The following is a 13,293-nucleotide window of genomic DNA, read 5'->3' on the forward strand; positions in this document are numbered from 1 at the left end:
TGAAAAAAAAAACAAGGGATAAGTAATTATTAACTGTTAATGAGTATGCATTCCATGTAATATGACTCTCAAGGAAAGAAGTACATTCCTGTGTAGTGGTTTTCTTGTTCATTGCAGTTTGGCGTAAGATGGAAATTGTTGATAGAGAAGGAAGTTATAAACTCCATCTTGTTTCTTTAGCTTTAAAAAGCTGACTTCTTATTTGAATATGCGGCTTTACACTGAGTCATTACCAAATTTTGCCACAGGTATGAAAGCCATATATCAGGTGGTGGTTTTGATGTTTGTAATGTTTTGCACTTAGTAAGATAAGTGATGTGTATAGGCTTACTCAGTGTGTTGTCCCATTAATGAATGACTGTTAAAGAGCGAGTTGGTTTTGGAGAAAGAATAACATCTTGTTTAGAGGAAGTTATGAATTATGTATAGTTATACAGAAAGAAGCCAGATACAAAGGCTGTCAGATAAAAGTTGTTTCATTGACAGGAAAGTAGTTTCATACCATCGCTTCTGTTATCGTTGTTATTTCACCGTCAGAGGACTGACTTGTTTTAGAGGGGGGTAGTGTAACAAAGTGGTGTCATGATAGTGCGTGTACGCACGTTCTCTTAGATGATATAGGTACGGACGGGGCGTGCGTTTACAGCACGCAGTATGAATAAGAGTCTGTACGGCAACTGACAAAAGGCAGTTGCGTTCTAGCCACGGCCGGGTAAAGACAGTGTTTGGGTCGTCCGTATACAAGCAGTTGGTGAGATTGCGAAGGGCCGAGGGCCACCCCGCGAGATACTTTCCGATGTGTTATTCGCCCCTCTCCGAAAATAAAGGCAAGTAAAGTGCTTGTGACATATACAATTCAATCACCGGTGTGTTTATTTGTGATATATTTTACGTACGAATGCGGTGATGTATGAGAGGGAGTTGAGTTCTTCAAGTATGCCAAGACAGGAGAGTCCCGACCTCGATCACAACGGTCCCGGTTGTGTTACAATATTCTGGAATAACTGGAAGAAGTAATATTCTAGTATGAAAACAAACGAAAGGAGAGATAGGGAAGGGAGTATTGTCAGGGTCATTATTTCAATAGAAACACACACACACACACACACACACACACACACACAATCAATCAATCACAAATGAAAATGGCAGAACTAACTCAAAATGCACTCACATATTAACTCGCGGAAGTGAGAGAACGTTCATAATCTAAATGGTTACAGTCACATGGGCACGATTCAACATGAACACTTTTTTGAACCTCTTTTGGACGCTCAAGCAAATGAAATGTTTCCATTTTGTTATGATTATACGCATCTCACTACTGAAGTCCCTCCTTCGTATACAGTATGTATGTGGCTAAATGAACAGTAATCGTAGTTAATGTTCATAAAATTCTGTTTGTAACTGTGTGAATTTTAATTAGTACCGCATTGTTGGCATCTTGCCTGTATAAGTTTTACCTATTTATTATGTGAACGCGTTTCCTATACATTTTGAGTCTCCAAGCTGACACACCCCAAGCTGCAAGAAATCACTGGTAAATAAGAATTTGACAGATTGCTAACACATTCTATCCAAGTAAAACTTGTGCTCGCCTCACCAAACTAAAATTAATTCTCTCGACGGACAATAAAGGCTTTGTCACCTTCGAATCGCTTGCAAAATTGCTTCCTTTTGAGTGTTCAATGACTGATGCTTATGATTTTGAACTCCTAAATTTTTTCTTTTTTCATTTTCTTCTTCCACATAATATAATAGAAAAAAATTACAAATGACCTTGAGTACATACGATTTTACTGTAGCATGAAAATTAGAGGTTATTATGAATCAAAAAGCATACATGGTTACAAATCAACCTTCACATGTTACATTATCAATACTCTGAGGAAAGAGAAAAATTGAAGATACACTAAAAAGCAGAGCTTGTACATTGTGGGCAACTCATACAACTGACTCAAAAACTTATACTAATACAAAATCAATAATACAAACATTACAGGACAGACAGGATAGAAAGAACAAACACAAAAATCACAAATACAAAATTAGAAGAACATATCATGACTGTATAATAATGCCTACAAGCTGCTATTGAGGGATCGAAACAGGGATAATCAAAAACTTTTTTTTTTTTTTCAATAGCTGTAAAGCTGTGCTGACAAAATAAAGTACGCATTTCATGATCCTAGGATGATGATATCCAAATCCCATTCTGGTTTAATGGTTTGATTATGGTTTCATTCAATCTGGTTTTATGGTTTAATGTCGCCTGTTGGCTTTGATTAATTCGACAATAAAAGTAATCTATCAGAATCGCGATAATGCATGCAGAATGACGAGGGTTTCACATAATACTCGCGAAATGGTAAAAGGCCTATACATATCTCCATAAGACATGCACATTAAAACAGTGTGGAAATGATGCTGTGGAAATGATGCTATCATCTCACAAGTCTCACATTTTGGCCTGCACAAGATTACCGGAAAGGCAAGAAAATCACAAATTTTAGTTATATGCACTAGGAAGGTCATTCTACTAATAGCATGAACAGAAATATACATATTTTGTTGTTCTTGCATACAAACGAGTTCAGTTTCACCAATAAACAAATGCAATGGAAAAAGAATGTATCAACATGAAAATATGTTGATACATCAATTTGACTTATAACTACATCACAAAGACAACACTGAGCAACTCAAAGGTAAGATTTCATTCAGATATTAATCACAATCAACTATCTTACCAAGTGAAATGATGAAAAAGCCTGCGATCGTTGCAAGCAATTTCATCCAGACAAAAGCCTTGGCAGGAGGCTGTAGCAGTACGGAACCACAGCAAGTTTCACAATGAGAAAAACAAACAGTCACAGGAGAACAAAAAATGCCGTTGTATTTTTTGTTTTGTTTTTTGGGTACGTGCTATTTTCGAATTTCTATGTAACAATGCCTATGGTATTCCTAACAATATAATATTTCTTGTCTATAATATTTTAATCACTTTTTTTTTTTTTTTTTTTTTTTTTTTTTACAGACACTGATATAAATTGACAACGGGATGACGAGATGATGTCATGGGTGCATACTTATAACTCCCTCTATACCCGTCCCCTTCATCCGATTTCAAATTTAGTCATTCATGTGACAAACGAAACATGATTTATTATGATTAAAAAAATTAAGCACGAGTGTTAATGAGTGTCTTAATGCAGAAGCTTGGACTGAGTTTCCTGCCTTTCAGCATACACATATCTCTGAATATAACAATCTTAGAAGTTGTGTTGTATACTACGGAACGTCAGCGCTTGGAATTATAAAAGAACTAAGCATAAGCTATTTATATACTCTAATGTAATTATAATTATAGAGGAAATGCTGAAAGAAAAAAGTTTGTCTTACAATACTGCTGTGGTTTCAGTAAACTTTGCTATGTGCAAGTGTCCTCGTTCTTAAAACAGCATGGCTTGATATAAAGATCGTATTATGCAATCAATATGAAAGGAATGGTAATTCCAACATTTATGTTGTCACTGCGAGAACCTTTTGTAAATTCAATTCAATTCAATTCAATTCAATTCAATTCAATTCAATTCAATTCAATTCATGTATTTCATCCTAATTTTTCTTCCAAAAGAACATAACGCAAGGTAACTCAGAAAATCCATCATAAGCATAACAGTACAAAGTGCGAAGGATAAACGATAGACAACAAACTAACAGAAATAAATTATGTATACATTCGGGAAAATACAAAATTATATTTTGAGGAGCAAAAAAAAAAAAAAAGAGAACTAAGAGGTCCACTTAAAAGCAGTGCTTGTATATTGTGGACCACTCAAGAATTTCTTCCAAATATACTTACTACAAATCTTCCATGTAACATTGAAAATGTTGGATGACATTGCTATCAAAATTTTTGAGTGTAAAATACAACATTGGCGAAATAACAACATTTAATATGTTGGTATAAATCTTTTTTAAGAGTAAACGATTCTTAGATGTTGGGTTTTGGACACACTGACACAAATGCTATAGTATTGTTATGGTATAAGGTATAATAACCATGCTGGATGACACTGCTCACGCCCAGACCACTAATTGCCCCAACTTACCATAACTTCTGTAATCGCATCAAGACATTCAGTAGCAGAGTTCCAAGTTAGAGCTGCAATTAGGCACTTGTTCCCAAGCCCAGTATTATCGTGTCCTTATCCCTTTGCTGAGGAGATCTATCTCACTGTTAAAGAATGTACAACAGTTGTCAGTTGATCAACTCTTCTGGATTCTAGCCGCTCGTGCGCGCGTTTGTTCGTCTGAAGTTCAGCACTGCAATTTTAAACTGCTCGGCAGATTAAAATTTGTCGTTCAGTAATGAGTTTTGAACTGACATTGACACTCTTTGCTATACTGTTGTTGCCAGGAAACACCCACTCGACCATGCACTCGACGACACCTTTATTATTCATGCGACACTATCATATAGGTAATGTATCACTTTTGTCGACGGTTATCCTCATAAACAGCTAATCATTGTTTTCAGAAACCATGAATGTGGGGAGGGGTTCGGGGATGTGTGAAAGGCGCACCGTGAATTGTACCATCTTGCCATTCTCATGAAGATGTTACATTACAGATTTTCATTAATTATAATGATAGTCATCACCACACCAGGTTCCTGCCTCCTTGAAAGCCCCAGGATTACCACTCTCCCCATTCATACCTCCTTTGACGTCCTATAACCCTTTGAGTGGGTTAACTCCACATTAATTCTTAGGATTATCAAAACGGTTTATCGCAAGAGTGTACCCTTACATACATGTAATAAAAAAAAAGGAAAACATAAAATAACACAGAAAAACAACAACAACCAAGAGACCGGGGGAGGGAGTTCACATTGGTATCGCTATAATTCAACTTCTTCACATTCTTGCCGACTATTACCGAAGTAGAACATAGAATGAGGTCCCTATAGGAGAGGGGGCATAGTGTTCTTTTGAACGACGTAAGATGCTATCACCCTGGGAATGCTACCTGCCAAGTTTAGGGGAAATCTGATTTGGGGTTTTTTAAGAAGAAGCTGAAATTTTCGCCCCCAGAGCCCCGACGGCATCCCCGGATCAGCCATGAACAAACTTGAACTATAGCTGATATCACCAATGTACTCAAGCAAAGATAATAGTTATGAGCATTATAACTTTAGGAACGCTTTCGCCAAATTTGGTCAAATCTGTCATGGCCTCCCCCCCCCCCCCCCCAAAAAAAAAAAAAAAAAAAATCAATCAAAATTTGATTTACCCACGACGCACAACGGACGCAGGACGATAAAGCCTCAGGTGAGCTGTTAAAATAAAAAAGTCTTATTTAATTTCATTTTAAAGATAATATAAAGTTTTGGTACCTCAAAAGTTTCCCTGAATATCCTTGTCTTAGTTTGTGTTTCAGGTTAAAGTACCTTTCATATAACTAACACTGTGAGACTTACTCGCCCCAAAGTGCTCTCATGTCTTAGTAATCATGCAATTAACTGCGATCGGCAGCCCCATACGCATAGCGTAATGGGGCTGCGCATTGTAGCATTCAGGATCATGACAGACTAGTATCGCGGGTAAATATCAACTTAAAATCCAAAAATTTCTTCAATTTGAAGACTTACCAGTTAAGTTGAAGTATTGAAAACAGGCTTCGGGCAACGTTTGGTTCTGCCAATAGTTCCTTTCTGTTCGAATTGATGACTGAATGTGACTCGGTCGAGAGGACCTTGGGAGAGCTACAATGAATTGACGGCCAGCGCATGCGCACACAGACATCTTATCCGTTCGTGGATTTGAAATTTGTGCGCATGTGGTGTGTGCGCATGCGCTGGCCGTAGTATTCAGTGAAGCTCTCCCAAGGTCCTCTCGACCGAGTCACATTCAGTCATCAATTCGAACGTGGGAGGGGGGACACCCCGCTCCCACACCCTCCCCTCCCCCCTCGCTCGCTCCGCTCGCTCGGGTTCAGTCGCGTTCATGATATTCATTGAGAAGAATTAATACAAGAAGTGTATTTAAATGGTACCATTTCATTGGCAAAATTGTTCAGTAATAATCTACACTCAAATATACTGCTACCTTAAACAAGTGGGACTGTTTCACGTCGATAAAACGCGCAAAAACATGCATCAAATTGCACCATTTGCAACATCAAAATGCAAAAAGTTCTTACTGTGGGAGGGGGACACCCCCCTCCCACACCCTCCCCTCCCCCTCGCTCGCTCCGCTAGCTCGGGTTCAGTCGCGTTCATGATATTCAGTGAGAAGAACTAATACAAGAAGTGTATTTAAATGGTACCATTTCATTGGCAAAATTGTTCAGTAATAATCTACACTCAAATATACTGCTACCTTAAACAAGTGGGACTGTTTCACGTCGATAAAACGCGCAAAAACATGCATCAAATTGCACCATTTACAACATCAAAATGCACAAAGTTCTTACCGTGGGAGGGGGGAAAACCCCCTCCCACACCCTCCCCCCCCCCCCTCGCTCGCTCCGCTCGCTCGGGCTCGGTCGCTTCGCTCCCTCGCAGACTAACCGCCCCCCCAAGATGAAATCCTGGATACGCCGTTGCTTCAGTTCCAATTTGAACTTAAAATTATACAGACTATTTTACTCTGATGCTGTCATTATATACTTCTTATCTCATGCACTTGAATCTCAAAATAAAGGGATGGCATACATTGGTGGAGATGAGGATTGGGCATCCAACCGTTTGCGAGATACCAAGAAACCACTTTTGAAACAGAATCAGAGCGTACGATTGTAAGATGAATTCGAAGTTTATTTGATGAAAATTGATTTCGGAATGGCTGAGACATCCAATATCAATGTAAAACAAATCCACTGTAATAAAAGGTGATAGGTCCCGCCTTTTATTAAGATCACTCTGTTTTGGATATCTCAGCCATTTCCAAACCAATTTTCATCAAATGAACGTTAAATTCTAATTGAAATTGTATGCTCTTTCATATTTTATTACATTGGAGGTTTCTCATTATCCTTACCAAAAATGTTAGAAACTAGAAGTTAGGTCTCAACCAAAACTACGATCCCTTTAATGTCTTTATCTCATGTAGGCCTACCTACTGGTCTATTCATCGATGTTATGAGTTAGTTTATTTATGACTGCTTTACATAAATTGTCGTTAATCTACGAGGGGGGGGGGGGGAGGAGGGTGTGGGAGGGGTTTTTCCCCCTCCCACGGTAAGAACTTTGTGCATTTTGATGTTGTAAATGATGCAATTTGATGCATGTTTTTGCGCGTTTTATCGACGTGAAACAGTCCCACTTGTTTAAGGTAGCAGTATATTTGAGTGTAGATTATTACTGAACAATTTTGCCAATGAAATGGTACCATTTAAATACACTTCTTGTATTAGTTCTTCTCACTGAATATCATGAACGCGACTGAACCCGAGCGAGCGGAGCGAGCGAGGGGGAGGGGAGGGTGTGGGAGGGGGGTGTCCCCCTCCCACAGTAAGAACTTTTTGCATTTTGATGTTGCAAATGGTGCAATTTGATGCATGTTTTTGCGCGTTTTATCGACGTGAAACAGTCCAACTTGTTTAAGGTATAGCAGTATATTTGAGTGTAGATTATTATTGAACAATTTGCCTATAAAATGGTACCATTTAAATACACTTCTTGTATTAATTCTTCTCAATGAATATCATGAACGCGACTGAACCCGAGCGAGCGGAGCGAGCGAGGGGGGAGGGGAGGGTGTGGGAGCGGGGTGTCCCCCCTCCCACGGTAAGAACTTTTTGCATTTTGATGTTGCAAATGGTGCAATTTGATGCATGTTTTTGCGCGTTTTATCGACGTGAAACAGTCCCATTTGTTTAAGGTATAGCAGTATATTTGAGTGTAGATTATTATTGAACAATTTGCCTAATAATTCAAATACACTTCTTGTATTAATTCTTTTCACTGAATATCATGAACGCGACTGAACCCGAGCGAGCGGAGCGAGCGAGGGGGGAGGGGAGGGTGTGGGAGGGGGGTGTCCCCCCTCCCACGGTAAGAACTTTTTGCATTTTGATGTTGCAAATGGTGCAATTTTGATGAATGTTTTTGCGCGTTTTATCGACGTGAAACAGTCCCACTTGTTTAAGGTAGCAGTATATTTTTATGTAGATTATTATTGAACAATTTGCCTATAAAATGGTATCATTCAAATAATCTTCTTGTATTAATTCTTTTCACTGAATATCATGAACGCGACTGAACCCAAGCGAGCCGAGCGAGCGAAGGGGGAGGGGAGGGTGTGGGAGGGGGGTGTCCCCCTCCCACGGTGAGAACTTTTTGCATTTTGATGTCGCAAATGGTGCAATTTGATACATGTTTTCGCGTGTTTTAACGAGTTGAAACAGTCCCACTTGTTTAAGGTTGCAGTATATTTTAGTGTAGATTATTATTGAACAATTTGCCTATAAAATGGTATCATTTTAAATAATCTTGTTGTATTAATTCTTACACTGAATGTCATGAACGCTGTTTTCAGACCTGAAATTCAGCGATCTGGTGCAAATGTTTGGTGCAATACTTTTTCATAAGTGTTAAAATCACGGAATTTAGCTTTTATTCCGAATGTGCACCATCTGTGTGTATGTATAAAGTCTAGTGAGGTAGAGCTTAGGGGAAGGGGATTCCCCCTCCCGCTCGCGGAGCTTTTGCGTTTTTAGAATTGAAATAAAGCGATCTGGGTATAGCCACAGTCTACTTCTATGCATGGCGGAAGGGGGGGGGGGAGGGGCGGGCGAGAAGGGAGAAGGCGTGGGCGAGTGTTATCTCCACCCTTCCCTTCCGATGGAGCTTTTGCCTTTTTAAGGTTGAAATTGAGATATCTCGTTTACGCATATTTGATGGAATCAACATTATTGGGAAATCACCAAAGAAAAAAAAAAACGGATGGGGGGGGGGGAACTGAGGGAGGAAAGGGTCGATTAAAAGGGGAAATTCCCCTTATACATGAGGGAACCTTGAGTTTTCGAAATATAAGTGATAAGTCTTGTGCACTCAGAATTATTCATAATTTTTTTTTTAAAATCTAAAAAGTATATTAAGGTAGGGAAAGAGGCACAGACGGGGAGGGTTTGGGAGGGGGATACCCCCTCCCAAGCACGAGAGATTTTGCATATTTTGAATTGAAATTCAACGATCTGGTGCACACTTTGAGTGAAATATTCAAAAAAAATATCTTATTTGATGAAAGGTTGCAAAGGAGACCCGCTTCATGTGCATGCATACAGTATACACGCATTTTTTTTTTCGCCTCCCAAATCCCCGGTCCAAATCTTAGGGGGGGGGGGGGGGGGGGGCGACCGCCCCCATCGCCCCCCCCCCCCCCTGGCTACGCCAGTGTGTGCAAGTGTATTACAAACTCAATTATTTCTTTTGGAACAATGGGAGGAATAAAAAAAAAACACACACACACAGTGTAATAATATTCGTTGATAAATTTCTTTTTAAAGACATACAACTGCTCAGTTTGTGTGAAACAATAAAACCAACATTAATAAAATAATCATTAAAAATATTACAAAATATCATCGGTGAATTGCAATGAGTAATGTAGTCCACATATCTTGTCGGGAAAGGTTCAATGACAATCACTTTTATATAACAATTCATTTAATTATGGTATTACACTTTTTTATACCTTTGTTAGCAAGAGTACATTTTTTTTTAATAACACTATTTACAATCTGTACTTTGTAGTTAAAAATGTTGTGGTTTGTTTTATATACACTCAGGCTATTCTCAGTTTTGTGAATATCTCTTATATTGCTCTCTTATATATCTTTTGCACACTCTCTTTAACTCCTTATAAACCATACTTCATTCAAATAAACATTCTTATATTTTATCTTCTTGCAGGGAAGCATGCAATGTCGATACCCAAAGAAATTCTCAAGACTAACTTACAAGCGATATTTACATCCTTCTCTATCATTGTCCAGTCCGTATCCCTGATGCAATTGCATCATTTAGAGATTTGTGCACATTTCTTTCCCTCTTCTCATGCATACTAAAATATAACTTCGTATTGCTTTTCTTAATGACATGATGCTTTGTGAAAAAGAATGTATGAACATTGTCACAAATGTTCATGAGAAATATTCCAAGATGAATATCATTAGTATCATTAATGAAAACATAATCTACAAGAGTTTGCAAAGTTTGAGTAATGCAATTAGAGTGTAGGGCCTTGAATTAGAGGAGACAATGAGAATATCATCGATGCATGTAGGAAGTCATACACTAAATTGTGTAATCCCGAGTTGAATAATCATTATATTAATGATCATATTTTGTTTACTTACATTCTTTTAAGATGGCACAAATTCATCAAATAAAAAATGACGAGAAATACGCAGGGGGCGATTACTCCAGATATATTTACATATAGATATACATATGTATAAACATATACACATTATACACACACGCACTCTGTATATATATATATATATATATATATATATATATATATTTACACTTTTTTCCTTTGGTGAATGTACAATCTCAATGTAAATAGATTCTATAAGATTTGAACTTACATATAGTTCACATCTTCTTTCAAAACGAATATCATATTTTACATAAACACCTATACTCTACCACCTTTCCTATCATCAGCTCTTCCATTCACAATGAGATTACATCATAATACACTAGATTGTGCATGTGTACATAACCTTGTCTCACTTATGTCCATAACAGTGAATTTCCTTTCAATGACAATATACAAAAATATGGTCATGATATCAAAACTACTATCTACACTTCCCTGGTATACCATATACACAAGGTGATTCACAAACAGAAACATATTATTGAAAACCAAATATGAACAAAAGAAAATGCAACGTCAAGATTTTATTTACCACCAAGAATATTTTGTTATAATATTTCAAGTTCCTTTACATCGAAACGTTTACAAATGAAAATATCAAACAAGAAAGATTAATAAGTGCTTCAAGATTTTTGCTTGAAAATGCATAAGGTGAGTATGTAGGCACATTAAAAAGAAATTTTATGCATTTTCTCCCAATATATATCACCTTGTAAAGAAAGTATGTCCTTCCACCCCCACCACCCTCATGACAGATTTATTTATATTTGTCAGATTCTATTAGTATAAATTACAGAAGACTGGATACGAGGATTTCGTTAGTTCTTTCCACTGCGTATTAGTGTCATCTCCAATGTAAATGCATGTGTGCAAACCATCCAACCTTAAAAAAGGGATATTTTGCACAGTTTTTTTTTCTCCGTGAAATACCAATATCAGGGATTAATTCTTAGAATAAAGTCAAATGGAAACCAATGGCAAAAGAGAAAAAAAATCGAAATTACTTTTGTTTTACTTTGATCTTAAATTTCCATTGAGCCAAATTATATGGGAATGACCGGATTCAAGACTGTCCAAATTCTGATATGCATCCTTTGAAAGTGTACCAAGTTCTCAAACAATCTGCAAAATCAGCATCATTGCAAATCACACACTATGTTCTCAGGTGCAAATGATATCCATTAAGTATCCTTTATATTACCAATTGAGAGCTTTACATCTGTTGACGTTTTGTTCTGTAGAAATATATCAGAATCAATTAGAAGGACGGCGCCACATTGATATATTATTCCCTATGAAGATATTTCTTGTTGACTCGTTCGGTCGGGGTCATCCCACCCATATGAGCATGAGTCCTACAGCCCACGAGTTCGACACTAGGGAAGTAAAGCCCATGAGACCGACACTACGTTAGGTAAAATCAGCCCACGAGTTCGACAGATGCAACACATGGCTTAATGTGTCGGTCTCGTGGGCCTTGTTTGCTTAGTGTCGAACTCAGGAGCCGAATGACTCGTGGGCTGTATAACTCGTAGGCTGTATGACTCGTGGGTGTCGGTCTCATGACGTGCAACCGTTCGGTGCCCCAATTCCATATATTATGCATCCCAATTCTTATGGGTCTTTCAGATTTAACACTTTCCTCTTTAAAGATTTGGAATATAATACATTCCATTCCATTCACACGTTTACAATAGAAATGTATTATCTTGTGAAAATAACAACAGAAACATTGCACAAGTCCTGATTGCAGTCAAACTCATGTGTAATGATGTTACCTGTCATTACAAATCTACATTTAGTAGAATAAATGTAAGCAAAGGTTGAGTAAGGAAATGATCACAGCCATTGCAATTAGGATTTCATGATCTTCTTGAGGGCTACAAAATCTGCTTCTTCGTAAGAAAAATACAAAATTATAGCAGTTTTTTTAAACAGAAGTTAACATGGATTATGGAAAAAGTTTTGGAATTTATAGTCCCCCATGTTCTCATTCAATAATTTTACGCAAAATTTATGGGGACATAATTTCTTCTTTTTCACATCGAAAGCAAAATGTGAGTTCATTGCATGAACTTGTTATGCCTTAACCATATAACACCAATAAGTTTTAAAGTGAAATGGTGGTAACAATCGATCAAAACTACAAAATAAAGTTTGGTTACTCTCTGAAAAAAAAAATGCATTTTTTCATTATAATGTTAGTCATTTTGGTAAAACCTGTGACTACCATTTTGTTAATTGTTTGTATCAAATATCAAAGCCAACTTCATACTATGTACAATGATATTCTTCTGATATTACTGCAGGCGAAATGGAAACAAAGCTGCAAGAAATCAAACAAACAGGTGATAGGTTTGAAAATCCAAAGCGCGATTAACAAACAACCTAAACAAAAGAATTCGGTACAATGAATAACATTTTTTCAATAATCATCAGAAGACATTGATATTTTATAAGGATTATGGGGTATCGTCTCGTCTAGATCAACAATTTTCTATTATTACCTCAGCAGAAAGAATGAAATTTCCAATATCCCTCAGAGCCAAAGCCAGTCCACACACCGACATAGTTAATATCCATGAGCTTTGTGAAATTAAAACGCAAGAAAGCATTCGTAGCGTTGAAGCGACCCATTTTCAAGGAACCATCGGCGAAAGATATCCAAAAGCCATCGCAATGTGATATACCGGAGAGAATATTTGGGGTTCTAACATACCTCGCAATTCTGCAAGCTCTGGAAAAGTTTGCCCCAGCACACTTGCGAACATAGCTGCCAGTGTTATTCCAAGCTCCGATACCTAACAAGATAAACAGTTTAGAAGACACAGTGAGTTGGTTCCTTGCTAGAAAGTCAAAGGCCCAAGTTACACGCATATTCGTACGTCATAAA

Source organism: Diadema setosum, chromosome 18 (assembly GCF_964275005.1).
Source record: "Diadema setosum chromosome 18, eeDiaSeto1, whole genome shotgun sequence".
NCBI lineage: Eukaryota > Metazoa > Echinodermata > Echinoidea > Diadematoida > Diadematidae > Diadema > Diadema setosum.